This window comes from Gymnogyps californianus, chromosome 1, assembly GCF_018139145.2.
Source record: "Gymnogyps californianus isolate 813 chromosome 1, ASM1813914v2, whole genome shotgun sequence".
NCBI classification, from domain to species: Eukaryota; Metazoa; Chordata; class Aves; order Accipitriformes; family Cathartidae; genus Gymnogyps; species Gymnogyps californianus.
The window spans coordinates 120,049,394-120,065,801 of NC_059471.1; the positions used below are offsets into that span (position 1 = coordinate 120,049,394).

At 41.2% G+C, this 16,408-nt stretch overlaps 1 protein-coding gene across 1 annotated transcript in view; it reads right to left on the bottom strand.

The window, feature by feature from the left end:
• EPHA3 (EPH receptor A3) overlaps positions 1 to 15,822 on the bottom strand; it is a 232,470-nt gene extending 216,648 nt beyond the window's left edge. The window contains exon 1 of the mRNA XM_050908784.1: positions 15,764 to 15,822. The gene's annotated coding sequence lies outside the window, so the exon portion shown is untranslated. The remainder of the gene's footprint in view (positions 1 to 15,763) is intronic.
• Between the last annotated feature and the right edge of the window lie 586 nt (positions 15,823 to 16,408).

The following is a 16,408-nucleotide window of genomic DNA, read 5'->3' on the forward strand; positions in this document are numbered from 1 at the left end:
TGCCTCAGCCATGGGGCAACTTGTGTTGCAATACATTGGGATCAAATCTACAACAGTAAGAATATTTTTTCAGCCTCCCTCCTTCATTCCACCTTCCTTATCTTCCTCATCTCCTTCAAACTGGCACCGCCAGGCAAACTACTTTTCCATGCTCATTTATGTTTCACTACATTTTAGAAATCCTTAGAAGGGAGGTTTTCACACTGACTACAGTAGGCTTCTAGTTCAGATGCAAGTCAGAGAATGCAAGTAGGTACCTAAAAAGAGTGGTATGAATGCTCCCATTACTGACAAAAAAATCAAAGCAAAGCTATGTTCCAGGCCTGTAACTTCATTAATGAAGTAGTTTTGTGCTAAACGTATTTACATGCTTTCATACTGCACAAACTTCGACTTCCTCCACTTTCATTTGTGAAAGAAGGAACAAAGCTTGTCATGTCAAGTAACTGTTTAGTATCTAGCAGAATGAGATCAGAAACCCTTAAGTTCTTTCACCTGTCTAGCCACATGGTCTTCAGTGATTATAAAGACTACTCGTTCTTCCCTTTTTTTTTTTTTTTTTTGGTGTGAAATGACAAGAAATAAAGGACCAGGGGAGGGAAAAAATACCCAAAGAAATAAAACGTAATTATACTGACCCCCTAGATATCTGTCACTTTGCCTGGATGCCTTTATCATTTGTCTAGTGAGAATTATATTACAGGCAAGCAGAAACACAGAGCAGACTGCCTGAGTGCTGAAATTATTTAGAAACCAACTGAAATTCATACATACAATACTTTTTTCCCCTATTAAAAAATTTGGGGAAAAAAAAACAAACCCAAAACTTTTCACCAAAAGTGTGCTGTTCTTTAATAGTATCTAAAATGCAAAACATATTTCCTTTCAGGTAGTCACCTGAAAAAAAAACGCCTCCCTCTGCCTGAAAAAAGCTTCTATGACACTCATTTTTCCTGTGACTTCAAGAGAGAGTTGTACACCTCGATAGAGAGCAAACAATTAATACAGAACTTACAGGCTGCAATCATTGTGGTCCCTAGACAAAAATGATAAGGAAGGGTAGTGTTACATTCTGTCCTAACATTACATATTAATCTGGAAATCGAAGGAGAAAATAGCATTTCCCTACACTAAGACTGAAGAAATACATAAAGAATGGATTAGATATTCATTGTCTGAATTTTTTTTGTATGGATTTGTAGGGTTAGGTAAAAACTAAAAAAGTAAAAATTTACACAAGCACTTGATTCATACAATGACTCATTTCAACTTCTTTCAACCCTGATATATCCTCTAGTGTAACAAAAGGCAACACTTGGTTCACAAAACTGACCTGACCAATTCATGAAGTGTATCATGAAGATATATTCAGTCAGATCATCAGCAGCAGGCATATATCAGTGTGACCCTCACATATTTCCACATACAGTTAAAGTTAAATGAAAGCTGATGTTTAATGTACTAAAAGTGCCTATAGCCACGTATTTACCAGATGAAAGAGGGAACTGGAGAGAAGAGAGTTCTAACCTCTCTCATGGCACTGTCCCGTGCAAGGTGTGTACCTCTAGCCACACTAGCATGAAGGGAATTGCACAACTTAAGAAAAGACAAGAACAAAAAAAAGAGGTCAAGCTACTTCATGTGACAATACATTTTCTTTCGTTGCAAGTGTAACAACCAGGTACTCCAGAGCAACTGGCCCAGTGAAGGGCATGGCTGTGCAAGCAATTGAAACTGCAGGTCAGATATGGTCCTAACTTTGGAGGCTGATTACCCACAACTCTCATGTTCTTAAACGGGGTATTGGGGAACAGAAGAAGGAAGGGTTGGCATATTATGTTTCCAAAAATAAAGCTAATAGCTCTTCTTCCTTCCTATTACCACTTTCCAGCAGAGAGTGAAGAGGTAGTTTCACAAGTCAGGCCACACGAAAGAGAATCAGGATTTCTAGGCTCTTTCTGAAGCTTATGCATTTCTCACACAACTCATTTGCTTTCCTTGTATCTCCTCCTGCAGAACTGTGTGAGTATCATTCAGCTAGCTCTTACAGAAATTGCCGAGGTTGACCAGCTGGTTACTAAGAGTAACTCTTAAACTAGCTGAACAGCTTTGTTGCTATTGATGATTCTTTCCTACAGAATGCCTTGAAAAGGATCACTGGTTATGCTAAGGAGACACAGAGGAGTTCTCATAACACAGCTTTAAATAAATAAATAAATAAATAAAGTGCTGTCTAATAGTCTCAGTGTCCTGCATTGGTTCCCATCATGTAATTAACTCGCTTTAAAACTAGTGGTAAGTATGAGGGAGAATTTACTGGTACTAAAATACTGCAGTGCTATACAGATTGAGCAACCATCACTCTGGCTCTGAAAATCAGTGACTTGGTCCTTCTGTACAACAGCCTTGCTCACCATACTGTACACTGTAGCTATTTCTGCCAAGTGGCAGCATACTGGCAAAATGCCAATTAAGAACATGTTCTCTTTTTAGAAGCTCTCTCCTGTCCGACTCTTCTGGCCTTCCCTGTTCACAACCGCAAGAGAAAGCATTATTAGTTCCCTCAATATGCATTTCTGCCCAGGGGGTAAAGATGAATCTCTTTCCAGCAACTGGAGCAGGGACGTGGATGCGAAATGCAAAGCTCGCTCACTCTCCTTTTTGTGGCATCAGGCAGAAGACAAATGAAAGCTCGGGTGGAATTTGACACAGGGGCCCGCTCACGCTACCAGAAACTGCTTCCAGTTTGACAGCGATGGTAGAGGGCCTGCCACGAGGCTCACTAACAGCAGGTTTCATCAGGAGTAATGTCAGTGAAAGAAAGAGAACTGTAAAACTAACAAGACACCTGAATACTGTCTGAAAGCAGCAGCATTTCCAGAAACACATGAAGTAATGACTGCTACAATGAACTGAACACAGTATAAATACCTCCCCCTGTAAAAAATAAACAAACAAATGTTGTGCCAGGTAGAACCACCCCAAGATCCCCCTCACTGCCTAAGAAATGGGGAGGAAAGCCTGCTAGGAGGCAACTTGCAACATCTAAAGAACCACCTACAAACAACTTCACCACTGGAAAGCATTTCCAAATCATATTCTTCACAAAGAAAATAGAGCAATAGCCAATGAGGTAAAATATATAAAATATTTTTTCTACAACTAATTAACATTTCCAATTAAAAGTTAAAAGAAACCCCAAAGAACAAGAAACCACCACTGTTTTGTCTTTTCCTGTTTGGCATCAAACTGTCAGTTCAGAAACACGCTAGTTAGTTATTAAAAAAATGCCAACAAATGGGGAAAATTAAATTTGCTATGCAACCAAAAAAAAAAAGAAAAAAGAAAGAAATGGTGAATGCCCATAATTGAAACGTGTCGTATAATCCTGAGCAGCAAAGAAAATACTTTGTGGCAGGAAGTCAGCCAGAATTTGGTTTTGGGGTGGGACAGAGTGGAGTCAGCACAAACTCTGACATACGTTTTTAGAATAGTGGCTTCTTCCCAGAAAAGGGGACTTGCACCTGGATTTTCATCCACCTATGAGTACAGATCTGAATCTTCTCAATTCTCTGTTCCCCCAGCAGTGGCGAAAGTGAAATAAGAGCGGTAGCAAATCAGCTTTGTGTCTTTGGTTTATTCTGAGGCTAGAAGCAACATCTATAGATAGACAGGCTGGGCCCAGGCAAGGCCAAAGTTGCACCTTGGTGCATTCACCATAACTGCCAACTAGGATCAGCTATCATGCTGATGTTGCTGAAATCGTGCTGAAATTTGCTAAAGTAGACCACGAAATCTTTGGGAAGGGACAACAAATAAATAAATAAGTAAAATCAGTAGATAAGAAACCACTCCATGAAGCAATGCTAACCAATGAAATACTCTCTTCATGGAAGGGTGTCCAACAGTGAAGCCTCGTTTTAAGGAGCAGACTTGGGGCCTGATTTGCTGCTTGTCCATTAACAAAAGTCAAGCCTCCTGTGATTTTATGGTCCTGCATTTCCCCTCAAATGTTGTAGTGAAGATGTTATTATCGCTCGTAAGAAAACGACCTTAGCATAAGAGAGATCTTCTAGGTCCCCATCTACTAACTCTGCTTTTACAGCTTTGTCTCCCTCCAGCCTGGGACACCCTAAGAAGCAGTGACACTAAGCTACACACAGTAAAGTCTCCTAAAAACAGCCAATAGAACATATTTTGTAACACATTCCCAACAAAGTCTGGCCCATTTACTACACAACTCTTTCCCAAATGCAAGATTTCTCAGTGAGATTTCTGCTACAGCTCAAAGCCAGACTACAGTCCTTCGAGAGGCACAACGCTGTGAGGTCTGTGCTCTCAACCCTTCTTGCCTGTGCCGTTATACTGTACAATACAAATATGATTTTGTGCAGAACATTCCAAATTTGGCAACTGTCATGTTCAATCTGTGGTTAAATTGCTGACTGAAGAACTCCACCAGGGTGGGGGCAAGAGATGAACAAACAAGGGAAAACCAAAATGAATTAAAAAACAGTTGCTCCAATACTGAACACAGGATTCTTCACAGAAGAAGACTGGATAGCCCAAGCCTCCATTATTTTCATTTAAATGTTCAGTAAATAACTATTTCCAAAATTAAGGGACTGTGTTACAAATCTCAGATGAAAAGACAAAAGACTAGAAATATGTGTCAAGTTACCCTATAGATTATTGCTTCTATAGAACACATAAGGTTCCTACATCAATGTGGATTATTTGGCAAATTCTACTTTTATGGCAGTTGCCCTCAGCTTTTGAGGAAGAAGAGTTTCATTTTCCTCTTCTCATCAAACACACTCCCCAAAAGTGTCTGAGGCCAGATTTAGATACCTCAGTATTTCCTACAGCTGAATACTGAAGCAGCCAAAGCAGGAACCTTACTGCAAGTTTCTCTCAAAAGGCTGCCACAAAGGAGGGAACACAGGACAGCGATGAGCAATGCAGGAATGCCTATAAATAAAAGCACAGATTGTAAACTGCAAAGCCAGAGCTGATCAGGGAGGCTCTACGACCGCATAGCAGCCCTCTCCCTGCTTGCTGTGCACAGCATGAACTTCGATACTGCTAGGGATCAGCAGCACCCCCATGCCCCCTTCATGGTGGCTCAGACCATGCTAAGCTGCAGCCACAGCTCTATATGCGCCTCAGCCCAGCCAGCCTGGCTCTCATCACCTGCACTCAACGCCAAATAGAAGCTCTCCGGCAGTCTTCCTCCTTTCGCCAAGTATGGAGCCTGCGTGCGGAAAAGGGACAACACTGTCCTAAGTCTCCTGAACAGACAGGGCAACAACAACGAGGTCCAAAAATAAAAGCCTCACATGAGAGTTTCACAGAGCAAAACTGCAGAACTATACTGTTCCTTAGCAGACAAAACTGGAACTGATTTCAAAGCAGAACAGGAAACAAGTAAACATTTTCTTGCTAGAAATCTTGGGAGCGTTCACGTAACACCAAAAGCCATTCCCCCCATCCTATTGTGGAGGGACTCCAAGCGATAGCTAAGGCAAAGCAGCGTATGTAAAGCTTTCATCTTACCCTCTCGTCAATCTGTATCGAGTCTATACAGGTGTGCAGGCACGCTCAAACCTCCTACCTTAGCACCTTGCAGAAGTTATTCTGGCTACCATAAAAAGAAAACAAAGACAAGCCGCTCCTGCACCAATGATTCATGACACATGAACTAGCAGCTCTTTTTGTAGGAGTGAGGTGACAAATCTGTACACCACTTTTTCTTCAGACTACCTGTCTGCGTTATGTTGTCAACTGCCCATCCATTCTCATGGATGAACACAGACAAAACAGATTTTATTTCTTTTTTATTAGTTTGAAACATGAGAATTTTCTTGATATTGTTAAAGTGGCATAAAGCTCAATTTCCAAGTATGCAAAAACATATGACTGGTGGGCTGGAATGCAATGTTTATCAAAGGGGCCTAATAAGGTTTCAGTTTTATTAGGCTATTTCCTGTAAGATAATATGTGCCAGTTCTTTTCATAAGACAAGGATATAAAAATTAAAAATGGATTAACCTAATGGGTTCCAAATTACTGTGTCGCTTTCACTTCTTTGCACTCATTTTTTTTTAAAATGGTTCCAGTTGGTCCTTTTACAGTACCTACAAGAGGCATAAACCCTTAGATACCTGAATCACTGTCCTGTTGAACTCACATTCAAATCCAAATCCTCTAAATCTCATTCTACTCTACTACTACAGTGCTAAATCTGACATCAGTGAAGCACAGCGTTACACACGTAAATGCAAAATGGGGGCCACTGTGTTAAAAGGGAGTTTAACTTGCAAAACTCAAGTTCATCTTTCTCAGGAAAAAAAAAAACATTAATACCAGAAATTAAGGATGAGATTCAGTTACCTAAACCCAGCCACTCCATGCCTTTCACCAGCCCAAAATAGAAGTGGGTCCCTCGCAGGATGCATTGTATTTGCCAGTCCCGTCAGGTACCAAATCCTGAGGCACATAAAATGGCACCAAATGGCTATGTCTAGCCAAAACTCAACAGCAAACGTTACTCAAATAATTTTAATAAGCTCTAAAGCACTTCTCAAAAGTGCTTACACACACTGCACAACTAAGTCTTTTTACTTCTGCATTCCTCCTCCTTTGGGAAAAAAAGTAATATCCAGTATTCACTAGTTTTGCAGAACTGAGCTCTCTGAAGATCTGACAGAGTTGGGGTCTACCAGAGCATCACAAAGATCCCCCTTGGGATGGCTTCTAGCAACTTAAAGGGGGAAAAAAAATGTTGCAACATAGTGTCCATGTTCACTTAAGGTAAATTGAGAATTCAAAACCTAGTATGACATGCTCAGTTTCTAGAATTCTAGACACCAAAAAGTGTCACAGAAAATACACCTGGGCACACGCAGCACCCATGACTAAAAGTTCCCACAAATTTTACTGCAGTTCAAACATATTCAAGGTCCTGAAATCACCAAAAATCACAGCAAGTAATCGATACTCCTTTGAGGACAGAAATTTTTGAGACAGGGACCAGAGCATAAGTCCAGCAAACAACCATTCATTTGTTAAAAAGGCTGTGATACCCCCCAAGTGAATCAGCTGGCAGCATGCCACAACTCAGAAAAAAAATTGCTTTTAAGAAATTCCTCACATGGGGCACAGAAAAATAAAACCCTTGTAAGTGAATATAGTTGTGTTGGGTTTGGTTGTGGGCTGTTTTGTTTTGTTTTTTAAGTTTGAAACACAGAAGTTAAGACTTGTAAAAAAATTTCTGAGAATCCTGAAGTACTGTATTTGGAAAGCCACCTACTCAGGTGTGCCCTGACAGCGTTTTGTCAAGTTTTTCTTCTCTAATTCCATGAATCAAGGGCTCCAGCTTGCATGGGCTATGAAATGCTTGGGTCCTTACACAGCTACTCCACAGATAAAATAAACCCACAGAGCAAATGACTAAACATCTTGGTGCAAATTGGGGGAGCAAAATGCCAATAGCATAAGAAATCTCCTCAAATGTCATGTTGAGAAAATCAAGATGCTAAAACCAGTTTTATTTTCCAATACAGTGATGTCACCAACATGATATTTTCATTGTTTGCCAGGTTAACAGAATTTATGGAGGTAATTAATGCAGAACATGTGTGCTGAGCTATCCATATGAAAAATGGAATTGCCCCGACTTCATTTGCTGCCTTTGCAACCAAAACCCCACTAACATCTTTTTTCACTATTTCCATATGTGAGAAATACAAATATTTATAACAAAGGTAAACGCCTAAATGACTGTTCTATTCCCATCTACCCACAAGACAGTTTTTCAGATCCCTGTCTTCTGCTTATTTCTCTACTTCCATCACCTTCTCACAAACGGTCCAGTTTCCATTATGTTCCACAAACTAAGCATGTTCCTCACGCCTCTTCTCCAGAACTGCTTTCCTTGGTTAGCATGGACAACTTCTGCTTCGATTTCTTGAACACCCTCTGTCCAGCTTTAACCCAGCTTTCAGGATCAACACAACCAACTAACTATGGAAAAAGCAATGCCATTAAACACGTAATTCTTTTCCTGTGTCTTTTTTTCTGGGCATCTACAGGATCAAAGCATCCCCCTTCTGGTAAACAGCATTTAGTAAGAAAGAATGGACATCCCAATCACTGCGGAAGGAAAAGAAAAGACAATCTTTGCCTTCTACTCTTCATGGCTGAATGTTAATTTATGGGAAGGAAGAGACAGAAGAAAAAGCACAGGCATGAGAGAAAAGACTGCGGGGCAGTGTGGGTGGGCATGCTGGGAACAAAAGAGACTGATGAGGTTTCCCTACAGTTGGGTTATCTCTAGATGGTTTCGGTGAGCACTGTACATTTTCCATAGCTGTAACCACATTCTCCAGGAAAACTGAACTCTCAACCATTACTAGGACATTTGCTCTCCAAGGTAAATCATACGTGAGAGAAAAGTTTTTGCAGGATAAGGCCCTTACCATCTCAGAACCTGTTTCAATATAAATGCCTTAAGTGGGTGCTCTCCACGGCTAGTCGTGAACATTAAGGCTGGACAGACTTCACTTGCTTTTCTTTTTTTTTTTTTTAAAGAAAGCACCGTTACAGAAAGATTAGATAGAATGGTAAAAATGCCTCTACTCTGTCTTAACTGCAGCCTCTGCTGAAATTCACCACTGGTAAATCATAGTCATGAAGCTTACTAATGTAAACAAAGCTTAGACTTTCAGGGAGGCAAGGAATTTCTTAATTTGTGCTTTGCTCAGTGTTCAGATCATTGTCAGCACTGAATTCTGGGTTCCTAACACTGTCATTAATCGGAGAAAGTTTGGATTTTGGTCTGATTTTTCTAAGATTCAGGTCCAACTTTCTCTTCATCTCCGTCTACCTATCCTCTTCCTTTAATCCCTCTCTCCCCCTCCAAAAGAGATCTCTCAAAAAGTCTTGCCTCTCAAAAAAATTAACCAGAGCAAAAACCCTCTAGCTGCCTTCTAGCTTCTCAACAACTCAATCAAGAAACCCACTGTCACTCATTGCTATTTGTTACTGCACAAAGTTTGTGGGAAGCCTACCGTGGACCAAAACATATTTTTGTGCTTTAATTATTATTTATCTAAATGGTAACTTGTCCCTCTAGATTTTCTACAACCCCTTCCTTTCTTAGACACCAATTTAAAAGTTTTAGGTTTTAATTATTGTCCTCCTATGTGAAGCAGCTATGCTTTAGCAGGTTTTTTAACTGTTATTAAAAAAAAAAAAAAAAAAAAAAAAAGAGACCACTGTAATACAAACCTTTCCATCCAAATATAGATATAAAAATGGTATGAGAAACCAGCAGGAAATAAAAAAAAAAAAAGCAACAGTCCCACACCTTATTACACTAAACCGCCCTGACTGAACCTTAACATTCATCCTATTATTCACTTAATTGCTAGCAAGTTTCAACCACTGTTCGTTTGGTCTGCTATTCTTCTTTCATCAATATTTTTCCAGCAGATTAATGGGATTTTCCTCCATATTTTGCCTGAAACAGCAGGACACAGTAGTTTAATGAAAAAAAAAAGGGAGCATGGCACTAATGTTTCTGCTTACAGTGTGTCTGGTTTAATAACATCTCTGCAAATTTAAGGCTGTACATGCTGGTACTTCATTCAGGCTACCCGTCACTCTCACAGACTGGAACTTTTTTGTCACCCTCCCAAGATTTCCTTCAGGCAGGATTATCTTTATTTCTATATCTTTATTTATTTCATTCGTTCACTGCAGAAATTTAAAAGGAATCTTCAGTCCAAGGGACTGAATTTTAATTTTACACCAGTTTCACACTGCAAAATGAGTACTTACACTGCAAAATAAGTACTTGTGCTAAGATTTATCAAGCGCCTAAGAAACTAAGAAGCACAAAACTACTGGTGGGGAATACAATCCTAACCCAGCAAATTACTACCACATTCTGTTTCCAAAATTACACCACTGGGAGTTCATATCTAATCTTCTGAATTAAACTATTTTCTTTTAAGTTTTGGTTCTTGTTTACAACAGTTTAAATATTAAAAAAAATAAAAGCTACTGCTCTAAAGTGTTTATGGAAATAAGGGCTACACCACTGCAGTGATTTTTTTAGCAAAATGGATCACTTAACAGTAGTCACATGCATTTGTAAACAAAAATTCTTCCATTTCACTGTATTATTTCTTATTGCAAGTCTTTTCCTCCTCATAAATATATTTTCAACAATGCTTCAACAAATCAAACAATACATTTTCATAAGAAAGGAATGTTAAAAAAAATTTAAAAAACCCCTACATCTCACTCCAGAAAAACAACTCTTTGGATGCTGGAATTATCTTTTAGAAAGGCGATGGGTTAGTGAGAGCCTTCTGCTCCACCTCTGAAGTTTTATCTAACACCTCTGGACAAGTCCAGTCAATTTTGCACCTTAGGGTATCAAAATGACCTTTCTGTGTTTCAATACCAGCTCCACTGAGTAAAGCTTTGAACTTTAACAAAAGTAAGGACATGATTATATCTCCAGTTATTCATATTTTTTTTCACAGAAAAATCAAACAGCAGCTACAAAGCGGCAGTACCTACATGAATTACAGGTACCTTATGGAACTAACTCAGGCTCTGTATAAAAATCTACAAACAGTACTGTTGTATTCGGTGACAGCTCTGTAGTGACCCTCACTGGTGATAAAATCCAGAGCTCTGAAAACAAGAAAATGAACACCTGCATCCGTATTTCTAAACTTTCATCAAGTGGGGATTACAAGAACGAGAGCCATTACATACACTCCTAGAGGAAAACTTACAAGTTCTCAAACAGAATCAAAAGTAAGTATACTAATAGCAATTTACTTAACTCCGGCAGATAATAAAAACCAATTAAAATTGATTTGTGTATCTTCCAGATGGGCATGAAAAATTTAAGTTCAATCAGAATGCACTCCTGATTTGCAAAGATTTCATGTAAACAACTGTTAAACTTAGTATGCCTATTATCTGTTTAATGCTTTCCCTTCTGGTAGTGCCTCTGAAGCCTAACTTCCTGAGGCTGAGAGTACAGAAGAGTTCTAACCCGTTTCTATGCCCCGAGTGCTTCATCAGGTAGCAAATATGCTGTATCCAAATTAAATGCGATAAGAATTAATTGCTGCGTCCAATTTGGACACCTTTGTATTTCAAACATCTGCTTTAAGTTTACTATAGACACTGTAGTGATTTTTCTTTTTAATACACCGTATTGAAATCAGCAGTAAGTCAAGACAAGCTTCAGTGACAAACAGAAAAGAAAATAAATTATTCCATGTGTTACAGCCTGCTATCAAAAATGTTGACAGAAAATGAGGAATTTACCCAACTTACTTCTCCTGTTGCACAGGATTTTAAAAACATCGTGGTGTGAATTTTAAAGCATGTTCATTATTTGTCTAATCGTACAGCTTAGGATTAAGCACAGAAGCTTTGAATAAGATACAGCTGTACAAAAAAGAGCCCTCTAGACCCCCATGACTTTGAGCTTTCTGAAATTAAATTTTAAAAGGTATCACATTAAGATTTCTAAACCTACTTTTAACTTCTTTTGCAGATAAACACTCAATAGCAAGCTAGAGGCACCAGCAGGAATTGTGTCACGATAAATGAAGACTTACCCTGACCTAATGATACCTGACATACAGTGAGGCGAGATTTGTAAAAAGCATTTCCTCATGCAATCCCTTTTGATTCTACTGAAAAGTTCCCAGTATTGCCAGCCTTTCCCAAAATTACATGCGAAAGTTGGGCAGGCATTTTGCTCCACGTGCAAACACCACGTTTTTCAAAACCATGCCAAGAAGTGTCATTACTACAAAGGCACAGTAAGTCGTCTTTAGCAACTTTAAGCGTCAACAAGAGACCAGCCTAGATAAAATGGTGCACTTAATTGCACAGTTACGCAAAGTTCTGAGACGTTAATCAATGAACAAAAGATGAAACCACATCTCCAAATCCAATACAGACTGAAAAGAGAGGCTGATTGGAACCTTCTTGCTGTAAACCAAAACAGACACTATTTGAAACCAAGTACTGTAAGCAGATTTACCGTATTGATCTTTTGGTAGTTGTGTTCGCAAGAAATTAATTTTATGCTAGATTGAGAGGTTACAAGAAGTTTCCTGTCTGCACAGTCAAAATATTATTGAAGCAATTCAGGTTGTCAGTAAAAGCTTAAACAAATTTGCTGATAATCCTGTTAATGACCTAGGTCAAGTGTTAACTGTTGTGGGTTATAAAACAGTGAAATTAAGGTTGCTGGTACCCTCAGGCAGGCAATATAGTTACAGAAGAGATTGAGGAAAAATTATTAAATTACAGAATGATATAGCTCATTCGATTTCTTGATACCATAGGAATTATTCAGAAAGAAATTGCATCCTTCTAAGAAAAAACCCACAATCCTCCCTAAGCGGAAAATATCCAACAGAATGGAAGAGCAGAACATGTGGTTTCTATGCACCTACGGGGTTCAGTTTGCAACTTCAAACTGGAAAAGTTAGATGTTAAATCTTCCTGACATTTTCCTGCCTCACAGAAAATGGGACACACCTTACCATTGCACACAGACAAATCTGAACTTTAGAGAACCTTCTTGAGCTTCTGTGATTACATAGGTAAAATGCATGCAGCTTTGCCATGAGCACGGCAGATAGTTTAAAAATAAACTCAGTGGAAAATTTTACATTTCATCAAGAAAAAACTCTAAACAAAACTTGTCTGGGATGAAGCAAATTAACAAAAACTCAAGCACTCCAAGAAAAAGAAAAAAAAAAGGACTGCATTTAACACCACAAAGTGAAGTAAGCCAACAACTTGCCTTCAGTCCCTCCCTCTTTCATCCTTTTCTCCCTTCATCCCATCTACTTCCATTGCAGTATTAGTACTAACTCAGACAGTCGTCAGTTTTAATTGTAAGTGTTAACTGAAGTTGTATTTAAAAAACAGAAATTATTCTTTCAAGTCAAATAAATTTAGGAAATATTACTGGTAGCTCTGAACATACTCTTGTAACATGTCTACTGCAATATTCGCATCCACTAAAAGTTAGACAAAGCTATATAAACACACCAAAAATTAATTCCATCCTTTGTTAAAACAATCTATGAGGAGAATTTCAACAGTAGCTTTAATATAAAGTGTAGGAAAAAAACGTATACATTTTTATCTATATGCTTTTATTAACAATCTCTGTCCAAAGTGTATCTTTTTCATTCTCAGTGGTATGAAAAGAAAACTTTTCTAAATACCCCACAGAAATGCAGAAACATCTATCTCTAGTTTTGGGAGGAAATTTATGGTAACAACAGTAGGGAAGTAAGTGAAGTGGTGAGAAAAAGATTATTTAAAAGAGGAAAACATAATCTTCTGACATGATTTAAAGCTGCATGCTAATGCTTGATTGTCAAACAAATTAGTGTGTCAGCAAATTATAATAATTCAGATTTCTAAATTCACATGATCAGCCTAAATACACCGTAAATAAATAAAAGAATTACTGAGCTTCCGGGGGGCGGGAAGTCCTTTCAGTTGATCTCATTTTTAAAAGAAACTGTCAGTGTTCCTTTTTTTGAAAGGAATAGCAAAATACATACTTCAAAAAAGTAAGCATGCAAAAGCGGGTTACTGTCCAGCAACTGCATTTATACTGTTGTTTTCACTAGCCATTTTGAAAATATTGCCCATATCATACAAGTTCTTGAAGCTGAAAAGAGAAAATTGAAACAGTATCTGCTGAAAGCTGTATCGGACAAGTATGCTTAACGCGCATTCTGTATGATACCAATTTTTTTCCTCCTTTCTCAGTTCTCAGTGCCAGTGATTTTAAACAAAGAAACAAAAAGTGTTTTTTTGCAAACTGGAGTGCTCTAATATCTTTTTTGCATAATTAGTCTCAGTTTACAGACTGTGTCTGTCTACCACTGCCACGGAGGCAGAGCGGCTCCACTGACTGACAGAACTACATACGTTCCCAAAAAGCTTTCAATAATAAGACAAGAGTAACCCCTACTAACGTTCTTGTTTTCATTTCTGAAAATCATTTGTGAAAGTTTACAATATTTACAAGATAGGATATATCTGGAGGCTTGAAAGTGACCGACTACTAAAAGCATATTCTTTTAAATAACCTATAAAGCACTGTGCATGCAAAACAAATCTACATAAAACATATAAACAGATAATATATTGCTCTTCTGGTATGATGGTAGTATACCTTCCTTCCTAGCAATAAAACCAACTGATTTAAGATTACCCAGGATTTGTAAAGTTTGAATCTTTCCTTATTTGTTTTATTTTATATTTCTTTTTCCTTCCAGAAATCATTTAAAGTCATTATCTCACTGCCTTATCCCACAAGCACCCAGAATATCAATAAGTGCACCAGCATTATTTGTACAGGAGAAATGATTGCTCTAACAGCTTTGGTATCTACATCTCTACACAAACGCTGCAACTCAAGCAGGTGCAAGTTTTACATGGTTGGTTGATGCTAGAAGTTCTTCACAACCTTTGGCCTCTAGATTTCATCCCTAAAGATGATTATACTGGACATCCTGGTCATGCCGACTGCCTCCACTGTGCAAGTGAGCAAAAGCTGCATTTCTTTTTTTCTTCTTTTTTTTTCATAGGGAAAGGGCAATTTTATCTTTTAAAAAAAGTACTTCAATTACTTTTTCAGTGTCTAGTGGTCATTATTTTTCCCTGAAATCTAACATGCGTTTTCATCAAATGTCATCTTAAAAATTACCATAGCAAAGGAGAACAAACCGATCATGCTTTGTTTCTGAAAATTTACACACATTCACATACACACACACACACAGAGCATTTTAACACACTAAAAAAACTGATATGAAACCACTACAGAACCAAAAAGAGGTTTTGTAGGGGAGCAAGCTTCTTTTTCGTATTAATTAAAAGTTTTGAAACACAGCACGACTAATGAAACCACCACCCCTCCACATATAAAAGGGCTCACAGCTCAGTTATCACTGGGGCGAGGGAGACGGGGGCTACCCATTAGTCTTTATAGCTTATTTTTATTAATTAGCAAGCGAATCTGATTCCCACCGCTGTCAGCTATCAGCCAGCTATTTGAGGCTAGAAACGAGGAGCCGGCTCGCCGGCTCGCCCCTGACCGGCCAGCGGCGGGGACGCCGGGCACCTGCCGCGGGGCTGGGGCGCTCCGGCTCCCCCGGCGCAGGGGGACGGCGGCCGCTCCCGGCCCGCGATGTCCCCTGCCCTTTCCCCTCCCCGCCGCCCCCCTTGCTCCCCACCTCGCCCCCGGGCGCTGCCGCTCTCCCCCGCGCATCGCCCCGCCGCCGCCCCCCGCACAGCCCCGCTGGCGGAGGGCCGGGGGACGGCACAGGCTGCCCTTCTCTCGCCAACTTTCCTCGGGGGCGGGTGGGGCGGCTGCCCCCCCCCCCCGCCCGCGGCCCCGCATCGCACCGGGCGGCGGCCGCCCCTGCGCGGCTGTGAGCGGGGCCGCGGCCACGCTGCCAGAGCGCAACGCGAGAGACAGCCCCGCGGTCCCGGGGCAAGGAGCCGCTGCCGCCCGGTACCACCTTAACGGGGGGGTGGGGTGAGGGGAATAAAAGAAAGGAAAAAATAAAATAAAAAAAAAAAAAAAGAGGGGAAAAAATCGGAAAGGGGGAAAAAAGGGAGAGCACGCAGCGGGTCCCCCACCCACCCGTCCCCGGCGGGACCCGGCCGGGCCGCGTCTCACCTTCGTTGCCGGGGCGGGCGCTCAGACGCCCGGCGGCGCCGAGGGCAGCGCAGAGGAGCAGCGGCAGCAGCAGCAGCAGCAGCGGCGGCGGCAGGCAGCGGCGGTCCATGTCGGCGGGGCAGCGCGCAGGCAGAGCCGCATGTCTCCGCGCCGCATGCCACCGCTCCGCGCCCGCTCCGCGCTGCACCGCGCCGCCGGGACCGGGACCGGGACCATGCCCCGCGCACGCCCGCCCGCGCCCGCCTTCGCGCTGCGCCCGGGAGGGGCCGCCCCCGCCCGGCCCCGCCGCCGCCGCCGCACCGCCCCGGGCCCTAGCGCCGCCCCGCCCACCTGCCTGCCCGCGGGGAGCGGGGCGGGGGGCGCTCCCGAGCGGGCTTTCCGCGGGACTTGCGCGCTCGGAGGTCGCCGTCCGTGCACCCGTCAGACCGGGAGGGGCGGGTGCTAAATTCCGGGCCGTGCAAAGCAAGGGGCAAAGCGCAGAACCTGCCCCTGAGCCCGAAAAGATGCCCCGTCACATGCGGCATGTAGCAGGGTCTCTGCAATACGGGATGACATAAGTCACGTAACTCGGAAGCCTCGGTTGGGTGTTTTAGCCAGCTACAATCCGATCATGTCCAATTACCGGTCTTTCCTAGGCTGAATGCA